Source organism: Dermochelys coriacea, chromosome 3 (assembly GCF_009764565.3).
Source record: "Dermochelys coriacea isolate rDerCor1 chromosome 3, rDerCor1.pri.v4, whole genome shotgun sequence".
Taxonomy (NCBI): Eukaryota; Metazoa; Chordata; order Testudines; family Dermochelyidae; genus Dermochelys; species Dermochelys coriacea.
Window position 1 is genome coordinate 73714013 of NC_050070.1, and position 12935 is coordinate 73726947.

Here is a 12935-nt window from a genome sequence, read left to right on the forward strand (position 1 = left end):
ATTCTTTATAGGTCTTTTTTGCTCTGTCATTGAGGGATACTTTTGAAGAGCTTTTATTTTGTTTTTGGAATGCAACAGATTGCACCAAATGGTCTATAGGACTTGGGTGGTAGATGGCAGCAGCATCTTGAACTGTGATGGAGTAGGACAAAAAATTTTCAAATAAGGTGATATTGCCTATGTCGGGGACCCCAGGAGTGTTTTATCACATGCTAATTTTTTTAAACTACGTTCCATTTATACCTATATTCTTTTTCTTCTTCCCGGATATATTTTCCAGTAAGGTTTCCTGTCCAGGATCGTAGATTCTGAAATAATATCCCTAGAGAAGTTGTGCAAGCTCCATTATTTGAATCATTTAAATCTAGACTGGACTATTCCTTTCTTCATTTAAATCTCACTTGAACCCCACTGTCTTCAGACAAATTCTAACCCACTAAAATAAATCAGTTTTTGTGGGGTTTTAAGGATGAAATACCATGTTGTTTGCAAAGTCAAAATACTCAAAGTTAGGAAATAACTGAAATAAAGTTGCTTTCAGCCTTAATTCCGCCCTCTTTTTAATGTACATAGTAAAGTCTTTAATTACATGATCACATGCTATTTTTTCCACTGGAAACCCTGCCTCGTTCAGTGCAGAAGTTGGAAAGTGAATGAGGCCGGAGGCTGCAGAAAGAGAGAGACCGTGTGATACTGAGAGGGATCTAAGTCAGATTCTTTCGGCCAATGACTCAAAAATGAGATTGTCACTTGACAGGAAAGAATAAGATGAATTAAGGAAAAATCCTCTTGAGTAGCATCAAGGTGTCTAAACTATTAGTAAGTGTTTTGCTGTGAGTTCACCTTGCCTCACAATCAGCTGTTTTCCTGAACAGTTTTTGGAAACCTTAAGGGCGAGTTTTCAATGTGTTCTATAAGGATTAAGCTGATGTTAATGAAACCTGCATCAAATGCCCTTGCATCACTAGGAAAATTTACTCCATATTGTGCTTAGTGGTAGATTACCATACATAGTTTGAAAGAAGTAATGAAAAGGCTGCCCTGACCACAAATGCAAAGCATGGAGTAATTACCTTTAAGGAACTAGACAGCTGAGCAGCTGCAGAAAAAAAAGTACTGGTAACATCACTGGTAGGAAGATAGGTTTCAGAGTAGCAGCCGTGTTAGTCTGTATTCGCAAAAAGAAAAGGAGTACTTGTGGCACCTTAGAGACTAACAAATTTATTAGAGCATAAGCTTTCGTGAGCTACAGCTCACTTCATCATCAATCTCTCTGGTCAGGTCTGTGATCGAGTGACCAGAGAGATTAATGATGAAGTGAGCTGTAGCTCACGAAAGCTTATGCTCTAATAAATTTGTTAGTCTCTAAGGTGCCACAAGTACTCCTTTTCTTTTTGGTAGGAAGATAGAGCACAAGAGATTTAAATACAGATTCGGCAATGGGGAAGAAAATATATTGTGGATGGTCCTGTGCTTTAGTGTTTATACAGCATGGAATGCATTAAAAGCAGAAACTCTGTTTGTATCCACTCAACCTCAGAATGCAGTATGTCCTAATATGAGAATTTATCATCTTATTTCACAGAGAAGATCACCTCCACCCACCCCGTATCTATGGTGTCCTATAGGACACCAGTAAAAGAAGCCAATAGGCAGGACCAGAAAAAGAGTGCCATTCTCTGAAGAATTTGGCCCATTCATTCAAGATGAAATCCTGGAAGCACTGATAGCAATTGTGGTGCCACTGCCTGTGATTCTGTCTATGCCTCCAGATGGTAAAGTATGGAAAAGAACACCCATGATTCCTTCTGACAGTTTGTCAACATCTCCTGTGTTGTGGGGAATCTACCACCTACTCTATTATATGTACTAGTGTGACCAGTACTAAAGGAACTGTCATTTAACTCCAGAGACTTCACTAACTACCATCAAGTTTCTAGCCTCCTTTAATAATTTAATTTAATTTAATAAACAAGTTTATTGGGGACTGGGAACTTCAGTGGAGGGGGAGATTTGGGACTGGCTGAGCATGGAGACTGTGAGCTCATGGGGTTGGGAAAATGGGAGGGAGGGAGGAAGGGAACCATCTCAAAACGAACTCCTGGATAAAGGGCAGCTCACTGAATCTGAGCCCAGGCTTGATTAAGACGAGGTTGGTTGGAAAAGGGAAGCTTTTCAAAGAACTTGCCTTCCCTTTGATATTCTCCACTATCAAGGTCATCTGCCTTAGAGTGTCAAGTTTCTTTGCAACATTGGAGTCTTCTTGGACCCCTGAGAGCTACTAGATGCCCAAATAGCCCTGGCAGTAAATAAAACCCACTTTGATCTGTCATTGACCAGAAGGTTATTCTCCATCCTACCAGATATGGACCTGGCCAAAGTGATTTACACACAGCTGACTGCCAGGTTTGATAATTGCAACTCATATCTTCAGATAAATCCACAGTTCCAATTGGTACATAGTAGCCTATCTGCTTAACAATGCAGTTCACTATAACCATGCACCCTAGCTCCAGAGGGAAGGATGTGGAAATTTATCTGGTAAGGCTCCTCTAAATAACTTTAAACATAAGACATTTAATTTTCATTGGGATTTCCAGGTGTATGCCTCTTTTATAAGAAAACCAAGATCAATAGTCAAACTATGTTGTTGCATGAAACTTTATATTTCTTGTCATGGAGATGATTCAGGCTTAGAAAAGTAGTTAATAATTATCCTAAATTGAAGGGGCTGGTAAACACAGTGAGTTAACATAAGAATATAAGAATTCTGTATTGGGTCAGACCAATGGTCCATCCAACCCAGTATCCTGTCTTCTAATAGTGGCCGGTGCCAGATTCTTCAGAGATAGTGAATAGAACAGGGCAATGTATCAAGTGATCCATCACCTGTCCTCTAATCCCAGCTTCTAGCCGTCAGAAGTTTAGGGACACTCAGAGCATGGGGTTGCATCTCAAACCATCTTGGCTAATAACCATTAATGGATCTATCCTACATGAGTTATATTATGTTTATGCACCTAATATGTATGATCATGAGTTCCTTGGGGAAAATTATTTTATTTCAATTTCTATATTCTCATTCCTTGTGTATGTGATTTTTACAGGGTTACTGTATCTCAACCTTTTAGGATTGTTCCCTAGTTAGTTGTTCTGGTTTTATAATGACATCAGGAGATTTTAATCTGCTTAATACAGCTGGTCAGGAAATGTTTGTCAGAAATGAATATTTTTGTGGAAATGCATCAGTTCCAACTAAACTTTTGTTGGAAAGGTTTTTCAAATCCAGGATTTAATTTTGAGTGCATCCGATGAAGTGAGCTATAGCTCACGAAAGCTTATGCTCTAATAAATTTGTTAGTCTCTAAGGTGCCACAAGTACTCCTTTTCTTTTTGTAATTACTGTTTGAAATTTGAAGTACCTAAGCCTTCATTCTCACTGTGAAATAAATGGGACTATTCACTGTGAACAATGTTAAGCAGGTCTGCCTCTAGTTCACTCTTTACTTAACAGGCTATAGCATTCCTATTTTATATGCTACACAGTTTTAGAGAAGGGAATAAAGGAAGAAAAAGTGTTTGTTAATTTGATATCAGCATAGACCTCTATCCATTTTATCTATTAAAAATGAGAAGGGAAGAACAGTTTGAAGTAAAGAATTGGATTAGTTTCAGAGTAGTAGCCGTGTTATTCTGTATTTCCAAAAAGAAAAGGAGGACTTGTGGCACCTTAGAGACTAACAAATTTATTTGAGCATGGATTAGGCGTTTAAGAAATTACCATCCATCATTGTATGTAGTGCTGGGCTAAATTTTTCAGATGTCTTTTTTTTAAAGTGCAGATTTGAGTTGACTGAAACCTTTTGTGTCAAATTTGATGAATTCTTTCAGTCAAAAAAAACCAAACAATTTTTTTTTTAAGTTTAATTTCGTCTTTTTGGATCTAAAACAGCATATTGTTTCAAATTGTATTTATTTTTATTGTTTTAGAGGTAAAAGAAATGAAACATTTCATTTTTGGTTGAACAAAATGACTCAAAATTGGATTGACTCAAAATTATTTTTGTTATTATTATTCATTATTGTTATTATTTTATTTTATTTTTTTATTTAGCTTTTAGGTTGCTGAAAAATTCAAAAAAAGTTAAGTTTCTGGTGAACCCAAAATTATTTTGTTTTCTGATTTTCTTTTCAGTTTAGCCACCGAACTGAAAAATAAGTTATTCACACAGCACTAGCTGAATATTTTTATAGGAGGAATTACTTACAACTTGATTTCAATGGGCATTGGATCAGATCTTGACTGAAGAGGGTAAATTAATCTAACTAATGTTTTCAGCGGATTAAATTTCTTTCGCCGTAGAAACATTACATTCCCAAAAATGTTGGGAAAGAAAGCTTTGATGGTCTTTATGGAGATTTTGACAGGTCTTATCTATTGTAGATCAGATCTTAGCCTCTTTTGTATTCATGTACAATTCTGCTTTAACCCACTGAAACCTATCTCTTAAATCAGCTTCTGCACCAGATGACTGGAGGATAGCTAATGTGACTCCAATTTTTTAAAAAGACTCCAGAGGCAATCTTGGCAATTGCAGGACAGTAAGCCTAACTTCAGTGCCAGGCAAATTGATTGACACTATAGTAAAGAACAGAATTATCAGACATAGATTAACATGATTTACTGGGGAAGAGTCAACACGGCTTTTGTAAAGGGAAATCATGCCTTGCCAATCTACTAGAATTCTTTGAAGATGTCAACAAATATGTGGGCATGGGTGATCCAGTGGATATAGTGTACTTGGACTTTCAGAAAGCCTTCAACAAGGTCGCTTACCAAAGGCTCTTAAGCAAAGTAAGCAGTCATGGAAAAAGAAGGAAGGTCTTCTTATAGATCAGTAGATGGTTAAAAGGTAGGAAACAAAGGATAGAAATAAATGTTTTCAGACTGGAGAGAGGTAAATAGTGGTGTCCCCCAAGGGTCTGTACTGGGACCAGTATTATTCAACATATTCATAAACAATCTGGAAAAATGGGTAAACAATGAGGTGGCAAAGTTTGCAGTTGATACAAAATTCCTCAAGATCGTTAAGTCCAAAGCAGACCACAAAGAGATCTCACAAAACTAGGTGACTGGCAACAAAATGGCAAATGAAATTCGCTGTTGATAAACGTAAAGTAATGGACATTGGAAAACATAATCCCAACTATACATTCAAAAGGACAAGGTCTAAATTAGCTGTTGCCACTCAAGAAAGAGATCTTGGAATCATCATGGATAATTCTCTGAAAACATCTGCTCAATGTGCAGCAACAGTCAAAAAAGCAGAATAGAATGTTAGGAATCACTAGGAAAGGGATAAATAATACGATAGAAAATATCATATGGTGCAATGATATTTCCATATAAATCCATAGTACACTCACACCTTGCATACTGTGTCCGTTCTGGTCACCCCATCTCAAAAAAGATGTATTAGAAATGGAAAAGATATAGACAAAGGCAACAAAAATGACCAAGGGGCTGGAACAGCTTCTGTATGAGGTGAGAGTAAAAAGACTGGGACTTTTGAGCTTGAAAAAGAGGCAACTAAGGATATGATACAGGTCTATAAAATCATGACTGGTGCAGAGAAAGTGAATAAGGAAGTGTTGTTTGCCCCTTCACATAACACATGAGCCAGGAATCACCCAATGAAATTAATAGGCAATAGGTTTCAAACAAACAAACAAAATGACGTACTTCTTCACACAACATATAACCAGCCTGTGGAACTCATACTATGAAGGCCAAAAATGGATTTAAAAAAATTAGACAAATTTGTGGAGGATAAGTCCATTAATTGGTCAAGATGGTCAGGGATGAAACCCCATGCTATGGGTATCCCTAAGCCTCTGACCGCCAGATGCTAGGACTTGACTACAGGAATGGATCACTTGATGATTGCCCTGTTCTGTTCTTTCCCTATCTAGCACTGGCCACTGTCAGAAGATAGGATACTGGGCTAGATAGACTACTGCTCTGACCCACTGTGGCCACTCTTATGTTCAATCTGTCTTCTTATCAGGAAGTTTAAAAATGTCATGTATATCACTTATATAAAAGAAAGGTAGGACCTAGAGGACTGGCTTTACAGGTAGACAGGCCACATCATGATCTCATTAATGTCAGTGGAAAAATAATCATTGACCTCAATGGGACTAAAATTTGACCATATCTTCTTAACTTTTGGCCAAAAGACTAAGTGATAATCTTGGTTTATGTAGGAAATGCACCTGAACAATTTGATTTCCAGGATGCATTTGGAGCAGAATATCAGGCAACTGTGCTCTATGCTATAGATGATGTTCATCTGACTGATCTGTAGTCCTTTTGATTCTCAGGCCAGGCCTACCCTAGAAACTTTTTCCAGTATAATAACATTGGTTTAGAGTGAAATGTCTAGTGTTGATGCAATTATACTGGCACAAGTACTTTTTTTTTTTTTTTTTTTGGTTGATAAACTGCATCTCCACTAGTTTAGATTAAGCCTACTAACACATCAGACTCTTAGGCGCAAGAGAGAGGAGTACTCAACAGCATGTCACTTACCCTGTGTTAGAATTGGCATTGACAACTCATTTGTGGCATATCTCACATTTGAGGGAAAGGTAACAGGAAGCAGAGAGCAGAAAACAACACTGAGGTACACCTTTTGCCCTCACATATAGTCCATTGACACCAATTTAAGTTGTGCATATGTGCACAAGATCAGAATTTGATTGTAATGCAGATATACGTTTTCCACCCATCATTCTGTCAACAGAGGATCATATATTTTTAAAGGTCTCAAATTCTAAAACAATAATTTTAATAAATCTCAGGTTCCATCCTTCCCTACAGATTATTTTTAGTGCCTCTTCCATTTAAGAGCCTAAGAGAAAACTTTGTAACTTTGGGTACTTTCCAGTCTGCCAGTGAATAATCCTGATCACTCACTCCTTAATCAAGCAAAACTGCTGTTGGCTTTTATCAAGACCGTTCTAGCTATCTATTATATTTAACCATATATATAGCTACATAGTCTTCAAAGGATTCAAAACAGCAACATGCAATATTGCCCTAAAGACATTTTTTGCACACTTTACTCAGGCAAAACTGCCACTGGGGCCATATACAATGAAATGATAAACAAGTTAAAATGAGATTGTCCAAATTGTGATTATCCACATAGAATGATTGTTGGTTTCAGATTTAATACTGAAAACATTTTTAAACATGCTAAACTATACACATGTAAGCAGCAATTCAATAGGACTATTGAGTTATTGGAATGCTGTTTGTACTTTGTATGTTTGTGTAGGGAAGTTTTCTGTTGTATAATGATCTGTTATGATAAAAACATATTGTATGAAAGAACAATTACAGTCCAAACTAAGAAGTATACGACAAATCAATTCTGGGAAATGAAAAAATGGGAGTTAGGATAAATTGGGAAAATTGAAAACAAGCAAAAAAAAATGTTAAAATGAAAAACAGTGAGCAGTAAATTTAAAACAAACTTTTTAGATAACTATAAGGATATTTTCAGATACGTACACAAGGATGAAGGAAATTATATGATTGTTTGATTTGAAATTAAGTGATAGAGAATTGTGTATGATGGAAACATATTTTTAATTTCTTACTGGCTTTATAAAAGAAGAATATGGAGATCTTTTCAATTTGCCAATCAGTTTTTCAGGCCTTCTAAGTATAAGCTAGTTCAGGCAGACATAATGGAACCAGTTAAAAAAAGATTCAATGTGCATATTTTTTGTATTTAAATTTTGTAAAATAAATTATATACATACTGCACTGATATACCATAAAATTTTATACATTTCAGGTAGTTTGTATCCATATTTAAAGGCAAGTGTAGGATGCAGTACAACCATTTTTAATAAAAGGTTATTAAATGTATTTAGGGGCTTAAAGATGCAAATAGGTGCCTTGTGAGACTTACAAATGTGTGTGAGCTAGTTGGGCACTTAATTTTGTAAATCTGGCCCTATGGCCCTAATCCTGCAAGGACTAAGGCCTGGTCTATACTGGGGCGGGGGTGGCGAGCTAAGTCAGTCTAAATTACGCAACTTCAGCTACGAAAATAGCGTAGCTGAAGTCTACATACTTAGAGCTATATCTCTACCTCAATATAATGCGGTCCTCGGGAGCCAAAAAATCTTACCGCCTTATAAGTGACACCGGGGTATATCCAACTTGTTTTGGCCTTAAGCATTTCTGTTATTAATAGTCACTTCCTGCCCCCTCAGAATTCCTGACCCACCCAACCCCCCCCAACCCCCCCCACTCCTTGTCCCCTGACTACCCCTTCCAGAGACCCCGCACCCCAACCACCCCTCCCAAGACCCCACCCCCTATCTAAGCCCCCCTGCTCCTTGTCCCCTCACCGCCCCCTCCAGAGATCGCCCCCGTCCCTAATCCCCCCAGGACTCCACTCTCTACCCAACCCCCCTGCTCCCTGTCCCTGACTGCCCTGACCACTATCACTCCTCCACCCCCTGACAGGCCTCCCCCGTGGGACTCCCACACCCTATCCAATGCCCCTGTTCCCCGTCCCCTGACCGGCCCGCCCCCAGAACCTCTGAACCATCCAACCCCCCCATCCCCTGACTGTCCCCCGAGACCCTCTGCCCCCAACCCCTCGGCCCCAGCCCAGCACCCTTAATATGTCACTCAGAGCAGCATGGCGGAGCCTGACGTGCTGATCCGCCAGTTTGTGCAGCCCCGCCCCCCAGAGTACTGTTTTACCGCGTTCTATCTGAATTCATGTTATATCGGGTTGTGTTATATTGGTGTAGAGGTGTACTTACCATGATGTCTTCACTGCGGTAGGTCGACTGCTGACGCTCCCCTGTCGGCTCTGCCTACGCTTCTCACTCCGGTGGAGTACCGGAGTCGACAGGAGAGCGTTCTTCACTAGACGCGATAAAATCGACCCCTGCTGGATCGATCGCTCGGGAGGTAAGTGTAGACATGCCCTAACATTAAGCACATGAGTAGTCTCATTGACTTAAATGGGACTGCTCACATACTTAAAGTTAGGAAGATGCATACATATTTTCAGGAATGGTGTGGTGAGTGAAATTCAGGTAGTACAGTGGGCTTTCACCCTATTTTGAGGGACTTACTGTGCATGGGCCTTCTGGTGGTCCTCACACCAGAGAGAATTTCCCCTTTCAAAAAGAAACTGCTCTAAAGATTGAGAAAATTAAGTTCCTTAACCCCATATGAAACTCTCTCCTTGTGTCAGACCATCCATCGGTCTTGGGGGCAAGAAAAAATATTTTATTGATGGGAAAAATGTATTTTATTATAGGTGGGGCTGGTAGCACTGCCTATTATTAAGGTTTCTTGACTCTAACTGTTATAAGAATCTATTTTCAGTGGCTTATAACTTTGCCAAACATTAACCATTTGGGCTGAAACTTTCTATGCTGGGCATCTACCTCCAGTTGAATTTTTTTATACATTTTCTGCCAAAATTTCTGCTATTCCAGGAATAAGGTTTAGGGGAAAGTACGCTATTTTGCCCCTGTTAAAAAGTTCTGATGACAGTTAGCTTAAGGACAGTCATCAAATGTCATCTGGTTTGGAAACTTTGTGTTGGGAGATGGCTATTAGTGGAGTAATTTTAGGGCTTTTTTGCATTCCAATGATATAAAAATGATTTGATGGAGGCAACAGGCAGAGGATTCCATCTCAAAAATACATGGCCTGCCCAATATGCTAGTTCCCCTGGCCTTGACTATATATCAGTTCTGGTACGCTGGTGGCATGTGTATAGGCTGTTGTTTTAAATGAGCTAAAGGATATGTTTCCTAGGCAGGGATCAAACTAAGTCTAAGTGCGAACGTGGATAACTGAGTGCTGATAAGTTATAAGAAGGAGTGAAGGAGAACAAAAACACACCCAAATTTCAGCTTTCCCTGGAGGGGACAGATAGAGACACTGAGAGAAATGCCTGATGGAGGAGAAAGGTTAAGAGAAATAACACCTGTAAAAAGAGAGGGCTGAGAGCTTTAACAGTGCTGTCTATTTTTAATTTTTCTAAAACAAACAGCTCTGAATATCCAGGACTGTCTGTAACTGGGAAATCTCAGTATGGTAATTAACTATTCATTCTTTTTTAATTTAGAGTCATTTCCTGCAATACGATTTTGCCTTGTAAATAGCTATGTAATACTCTGAGTTTTTGCATGATCTTAAGGGTGTGTACTATAACCACTGCCTCTTGGAGTCACATTACCAAAAGTTGTTTTGCATTCAGTACAAGTGTGATTAATGTAAGAGATATTACAATGGAAGAAGTTAGAAAAGCCATCAGTGAGCACAAAAATGGGAAAGCAGGTGGAGATGATAACATTACTGCAGAGATGCTTAAAACAAGTCATGAAATAGCCCTCCAGACTTTCCTTGTGTTTTTGGATAGAATATGAAATGAAGAAAAGAACGCAGCCCAGTGGAAGAGAGGCCTTGTAGTAAAATTGCCAAATTTCAATGACTGGAGATGGGAATCATATTACTCTGAGTATCTGGGATAATCACGTGCAACATATCCTGGAACATATCAAGAAACAAATAGACCTTCAATTTGGAAAGGAACAAGCAGGTTTTAGATCATGTGCAGGCTATATTGTTGTTCTCAGGCATATTATAGAACAAATTGTGGAGTGGCAAGCACTTCTTGTGATAATTTTTATAAATTTCCAGAAGCATTTTGACAATATACACAGAGCCAGTCTTTGAAGACCTATTATTGAGTACCAACACACAAAAATTAGAATAATCAAGGAGCTATATGGTAATGACAAATGTGTAGTCAGATATGGTGACATCATCCAATGGTTTCTAGTGACAACTGAAGTAAGACAAGGGTTTATTAGAGCTCCACTATTGACTATATCATGAGGAAAGTAACTGCAGAAGGCTATTGAGGAATTTTATGAACAAATGATAAAGCACAATTGGATGACCTAGTTTCTGCTGATGACTGTTCTGCTTAGGTCAACACATTGCTTAATGGCGGAGAGAAAAAAAAATACCCAAGCGTTTGGAAAACACAGTAAAACAAGTTGGTTTGTTCAATATATGGCTCTCAGTGTCCCAAAAGTAAGAAGTTATTTTACCTATCTGGAGAGTGTGACGTGCGATGATAACACCAAAGTAGATATCAAGCAACAAATATGAAAAGTAGCAAACAACTTTCATACACATACACTTGAAAAGATTTAGAAAAGTAGTATGATTGGCACTGACAGAAAAATGCAAAATTTTAATGCCAGCATCATGTCTGTTCTCCTTTATGGATCAGAATAATGGAAATCTACAACTGAAATTCATAAGAAAATCAATTCATTCCAAAGTAAATGCCTGTAGAAGATCTTCAGAGTCCAATTGGAAAGAGTGTTTTGCAACATCAAAAATTCTAAGTAGAGCAATCCATTATGCAGAACAATAGAAAAAAGTCAAATCCATTAACATGATAGACTGACATAAAAGGCAAAAAATGGGTACACCTTATGTATCTGAGGTACCAGTGCCAGAACCGAGGGGGCCAAGAGGTCATGCCCCCCTCCGCTTTTAACAAAAGAAACGTAAGTGCAGAATTCATGTCCCCTGCAGATTTTTTCCCCACCAGAGGCTACTCTGGCACCAGAAGAGAGGGTACCTGGCTCACCGCTGGAGCAGCCAGCCACGGAGAGGGAGGGAGCACTTTGGCATTGTCCTTCCCCCCCCCCACCCCCCAAACTTCTACAAAAATTCCGGCACCCTCAGGGTATGGGAGGATAAAGAAAGAAGAAATATACATTGGGCTGCATTATAAGCAGAGTGGATAGTGAGAACGTTTTAAGCCCAAACTACAATACTTAATGAAATCCTTGTCTTACTCCAAGACGAGCCAGGAAGTAGCAATAAAGGGTGTGACCTTGGTGTTCCATGAGGATCTGGCTGAATCACTGCAAACAAGAGGTGGCTAGCCCTGATGTTTGTTAGAATAATCTGTGACAGTGACCTAATACAAATCTTTGAAAGGGTCTGATAGTTTGTAGAGGTTGCATTTTTTGCACACTGGGAAAAGCTTCAAAAATAGAAGGTATAATGTCGAAGTCTGGAAACTCTAGAAACCACCAAAATAATAAACACTATCAAATAGGTTCATGGGGACAATAAATGAAAAAAAGTGTGTGAATAATATGCCTAGATTGAACCTAACTTCAAAAAGAGTTAATATGTTGATCCAGATAGCTTCTTCCTACTTCTAATTGCAAAGTTTCTTTATGTAGCTCAAAACCATAGCTGCCACTGTTTAGTTAGATTAATATGATATATAAAAGTATGTATTCAGGGCTGTAAGTCTCTTTGACATATATTAAAATTCAATCATGTTAGAGTGATGTATCTGCATCTTGTCCTCCTAAAGGCATTCTCAATTTGTGACCAGTGAATCTTATAAACAGATTTTGTTTTGTCATGCCTTCTTTCTTCAGTACATTTGCATTTTAATTTACTACACCTCTCACACACATCTATTTTGCTTCTCATGGCCAACGCTGATGCAAAGCTGTCACCAAATAATATGCAAGTCTTTTTTTTTTCCTTCTTCTTTCTGTTGTTTTGTTTTTCTGAATGTTCAAATTAACAAATACTCAATTCTCCTTGAGCTTGGTTAGTAAAGGTTGAATTTCTGTCTAGATTTCATTCTTTTTCTGTGTTATTGTTAAACTTCCTAATTACAGTGATTGTGCTAGTCACTAACTTTAAAACTAGATAGCAGGCAAAGGTATCAGATGCTTAAATTGGTTTGTCACTACATTTGTTCCCATGTTTGCTAGTCACTTCATTCTGATAGACTTTTTACAATATTTTGAAAATCTTTTTTGGAGAGGGAGGG

General features: G+C 38.4%; 1 protein-coding gene across 3 annotated transcripts in view; it reads left to right on the forward strand.

Annotated features, from left to right (window-relative positions):
• FUT9 (fucosyltransferase 9) overlaps nt 1-12935 on the forward strand; it is a 136634-nt gene that overhangs the window by 85507 nt on the left and 38192 nt on the right. The gene's annotated exons all lie outside the window — the stretch shown is intronic.